Raw genomic sequence first — 5,407 nt, forward strand, 5'->3', positions numbered from 1 at the left:
CCTCCAATAACTGCTCCTTAGAAAAACAACCAAATTGAAATTAAAATGCACCTGGCTCAAAAGGCCTAAGTTCAGAAAGATTTAATAGTACATAGATCAAATGATGTGCTTAGCAACAGGTGAATGTAAGCTTTTCTTAGGCTAGAAATAGTTTCAGGGATAAATGATAAAGAGAAATGCTTTCATAAGCACATGCATCTTTGTGACATAATCATCCATTAACGAGTTCTAAAAAAACAAAAAAACAAAAAAACTTGAAGGACCATTGCTGGAATAATAAAAGATCACCTGTACATGTTCTATAGTTCTTGCTTTCATAGTAGTTGTATACGTGCATAAATCACTTTGAGAAGTGAGAACAAGTTACATGAGCGTACAAAGACAGGTATCATCTAAATAAGGAGGCTTTGGATTAGGCACGCTTCTTTCATATGAGTACAGTTCAAGAAAATGTTACAGTAAACTACTAGGTCAATTCCATCCTCATTTATAGAATGTAATGCCACTCAAGCTAAAGGGATTGGGAAAAAGTAACTTGATACAAAATTGGGTCTGTTGTGTGTATTTTTAAAACTGTAGGTTTAGAAGTCAGATAAGATCTTATTGTAGGAGAGCTATAAAATGCAGGCCCTTCAGCAAGTGTCCTCTAATGATACCAATGACTTTTAAAATTGTCATCCCAGCTCATTTCAAACAGCATATCTCATGTCAATCTACAACTCATTTTATTTCATCCTCTTTAAAATTTCATCCTGTTATTTGTGCCCCAATTACAGCCAGAAAGCACTGATGGGTGAACAAATACAGATGGCAAATCAAGCATAACACAAATTTGAAAAACTGCCCATGCAAAGCAAGTGATATTGTCCCATGTTTACAAATTGTGCAAAATAGTTACCATATAAGCATCACTTTGTTTGGCTTACTGTTGCTGTGATAAGCTACCACAACATAGATACAACAAGAATTCAGAGGCTTATAGTAAAATAGTACAAACTTTATAAAAGGCTTTTAATCTTGACCAATAACTAATTGGTATTATGCAAAGCAATAGCCACACCAAATTCCTAAGTGTTTACAAGCCCAAACTCCCAGCAACCATCTAAAAAACAATTCTGTAGAAAGCAGTGGAAATGTTGTCAGGCAACATGTGCAATAGAGGGTGTAAACAAAGAGGAACTTTTTGCTTATGGTCTGGTTTAGACACAGATGGACATGGTACAAGAGATAATGGCAGAAGCCTTTTTCTGGAGACTGAAAAAAATAACACCTGCCATGCAGTCAACCTGAATGTGCTGGTTTCTGAAAGTCACTACTACCCCATTATGTCTTTGCCCATGGTTCTGTTTTTGGCTGCCCCATGCTCTAGCTTCAGTGGGAAGGGTAGATGATGTCCCTATCCCAGATTATTTTGCAGCCTGATGAGAGAAGAAAAACATTAGGGGTGTGCGAAGCAGGCCCTATTCAATTTGAATTTGGATTCAGCTCAATTCAGGGGACTGATTCTATTAGTTGAGTCACATCACTGTCCCAATTCAATTCAGGAAAATCCAAATCTGAAGATTCGATTCTGATTTAGAGAATCAGCAATTCGGCCATAGACACAACTTTAAATGTTTTTTCTACATACTTTGAGGTACCATGTGTGGCTCATGAACACCAAGATGGTGGGTTGGATGGAGCATCCCACAGGGGCATGGGGGGCCCCCCCGCATGCTCAGCAGTAGACCAGGAATTGGACAGGAAGCACTTCTAGTCCACTTTTGGGTCCACCGCTGAGTGCATGGGCAACCTCCCCCCATTCCCCCACTCCAGGTTTGTAATCGGCCACAGGGGGACCTCAGATACCACCCCCCTAGACCCAGGTGGCACCAGTCACCGAGCCGGGGCTGCGGAGGGAGAGTCACACACGTACTACATAGCAGACCTGGAAGTAGATCGGAAGTGCTTCTGGTGCATTTCTGTATCTACCACCGAGTGTACTGGGGACCCCCATGAGCTCCCATGGGATGCTCCATCCACTCCACCATTTCAGTGTTCATGAGCTGCCTGATACCTTGAGGAATGTAGAAAAAAAACATATAAGGCTGTGTCTATGTCCAAATCATCAAATATCTCCGAATCAAATTGGAGGCTTCTGATTCGATCTGGAGAAATTAATGGGTATCCCAATTCAATTCAGAGCCTCGGCCACTGAATCGGGCCAAATCTCTGCTGAATCAAATCAGCAACCAAAGCTTCACACAGCCCTAGAACACATACTTTTGAATCCTGATGTGAACATAAAACAGAGGGTGATTACTCTCTACAGTAGTAGCATTGTCATTTAGGCACACGATACAAGGACACCCAAAAATCAGCCAGCCCTGCCCCAGTGGAACTAAGGCAGAATTTCAGCACCCCCTAGTAGGACATGCCTGGGAGCTCAAATGTAGATACCTAGGCAATATTTCAAGCCCAGAAGGAAGAGTTTAATGAATTTAAGAATGTAATAGGGTTTTTTGCGGCTGTTGAAACAGAGTAATTTTGGATTGCTCTTCAACAGTTAGGTGAGTTTAAGTACATAAATCCAGTTCAGTGCCTACAGGCACCTCTCTGTACCTCAAATTCTGTACTAATTTCTCTGTACCTCAAGTTCCTAACTTTTGGCTGTCTTGTTTGTTCAGAACTTTTCAAGCCAAGGACTCTACAGGCTATGTGTCTGTTTGGTTCACAACCCATTAGGGCTATAATCCATACTGGGGCCTCTAGATGCTATAGTAATAAAATAATAATTACCCTTCACAGTTCCTGTGAACAAAACACAGGCTTTATTTCCCTTTAAAAACTGCCAACTGCTTAGTGACAAAAGGGCTAAGAAAGCATCTTATCTTCGTGTAGTAATGGCTTTAACATTTAAATCAAGGCTTTTGATTTGCAGTTTGAATATTTATAAGAAAATAAAAGTGCTTCTGAGCTAAGACTTTACATGGCCAACTTCCAACAGAGTGGGTTTTTATAGTCTTTACAAATGAGGCTTTTAAAAAGAAAACAAACCTAGAGTGGGGGCTTAATGGAAGTTTTATAATTATATATTGCACATTTACTCTTCCCAAGAGGCATCATAGTCTTTCCTTCTTCAATGCTTGTAACATCCATTGACATTTATGCTAGTTCTGTACATTAGCAAGGAAGATCCCATTCATAGCCTATATTTCAGGGAGTTCTGTTAGATAAGGGTTATAGGAATAAGCCACTGGAATGTAACTAGTTTTTCCGAGGCACATAAGCTAAATATGGTGCTGCATTTCACAGCAACATTAGCAGTATTTAGGAGATTTTGCACACTGCTTCCAGTCTGACTTATTGACATCATGGTGTCTTCACACTCCACATACTTTGAGGCTAAACAGACTATGATGATGATTCAAACATACAGTAATGTTCTTCAGTGCCAATTCCAGGAAGAAAAGTTGTTTAAAGTATATCTGATTATTTTTAGCCTTCCCAGACCTTAAGCAACCAGCTGTTGCCTGAGAAAAGATAAACTTTTCTTAGCCAACAGCAAAACCATGATTTTCCCAATGTTAAGATGGCAGAGCATCTTTTAGGCTTTACTCGTAGGGTGTGTCTACATGTGTCATTATGGTGCCATTGTTACTGCACCACAATTTATTACCTCCTTTTACAAGTACTAAATAATGGTGAAGTAACAGCCCATACTTTGCTATATGGGTGGTGCATGGTTATTTTTAGCAGCTACTTTGCCATAGCGGTGTGCTATACTGGAGTTGGGGGGAGGGCAGAGAGGGTAGGCAACAAATCATTATGGTGAAGTAACTGCTGGTTACGTGTAGATGCCTGCAGACACTATTTCGCTGCTATGGTGATGTAGCATCATGCGTAGACATGACCTTAAAGTAGTACATGTTTTTGTAGGTGAAATTAAATTGCTTTAAAATAGTAAACTACAATGAAGAACAGAGTGCCTCTGGGTACAGTTGGTTTTGAGCCATGCTGTGTTATTAAAGATCTTTCAAATATCTTTACCAGTAATATCTACATTTTAGGGTATGAACGCGCATTTGTGGTACCCAATCTACAATCACGCAACTTACTTTAAGCCATGTGAAAGCAGACTAGGTGCATATATTTACCAGTGCCAGAAGCTGTGATGGGAACCAGATCTAACTATGAAAAATAACTTGGGGTGGGAGGGAGGGGCAGGTGGATTCAGGAAGCAGTCTAGTGGGTCCACTTGGAGAGAAGGGATCACAGGATTAGTGAGAGAGGGTGATGGCATGTCTGTGGAAGAATTGGGAGGCTAAACATAACCTAGTTAGTGGTGGTGATTGGAAAAGTACAGCCTGGGGTTTGGAGTGAGCAGCTGGGCTTTCCCAGCCCTGGGCCTGTGCTCCAAACATGTACAGACATTTGGCAGATATATCTACACCATTTCCAGACTAACTTGTTACACATAGACAGACTTAGAGAGGTGAAATATCTGACCATCATGTTTGTTTGTTTTTTATGTTGGTTGTGTTATAGCTGAAAAATGATTGAAAAAAACTCCTGAGAAGTTGTTGAAAAATTAAAATCCAGCATGTCACTGATTCTATAAAATAACTCACTAAAGTTGAGTCAAACAAATATTTTATACATATTTTAAAATTTCAGATGTAGCCTGCTCAAAGTCCATAATTCTTTCATAATGCCCTCCAATTTATTTTCAATTTAAAAAAAAAAAAAAGGATTTGTATGTGTGTGCATATTCCTTTCTTACACAAACTATTTAATTGCTTGTCCACTTAACTGGACTCTAGTGTGAAGTTTTGGAAACTCTTCTCTTTTTGCTAAGTTTTGCTTAAACTCTAAAAGCATTCATGGGCACTGTATTTTGTCATCATCATCAATCATTCTCAAAAAAAACACGCCAAAAAAACAACACAAAAAAACTTCATGTGCAGGTGCAATCCTACAATAGTTCAAATATACTTGGAGTCTTGGAATTAACTTTGTCAGCATGTCACCCAATCTAAAATATTTCACTTCTGGGCAAGTCAGTAGGAATTGTACTATAGACTTTTCCCAGTAGAAGACAGGGAAGTCATAACAAATGAGAATATAGCAGTGAGTTTTATTTCATTTGGCTCTTTAGTAACAAAAAATGTCCAATTTAGGCTGAATTCAGCTTCAAAATTATTAATAAAGTAAAATGATGGTCATTATAATAAATTTTCATTATATTGTCATGTGTTATGCCTTGTATACCTTTTCATAGCTATGCATATTTTGACAGTGCCAAGTTCTGTTGGCAAATGTTCATATATTTGTTCATATAGTTCTCTAGTTTTACTTATATTCTTCTCTTGCAAATATAAATTCTCAAACTTCTATGTATGAAATTAATTCAAATTACACCAAATTG

This window comes from Crocodylus porosus, unplaced genomic scaffold, assembly GCF_001723895.1.
Source record: "Crocodylus porosus isolate Cpor-Errol unplaced genomic scaffold, CroPor_comp1, whole genome shotgun sequence".
NCBI classification, from domain to species: Eukaryota; Metazoa; Chordata; order Crocodylia; family Crocodylidae; genus Crocodylus; species Crocodylus porosus.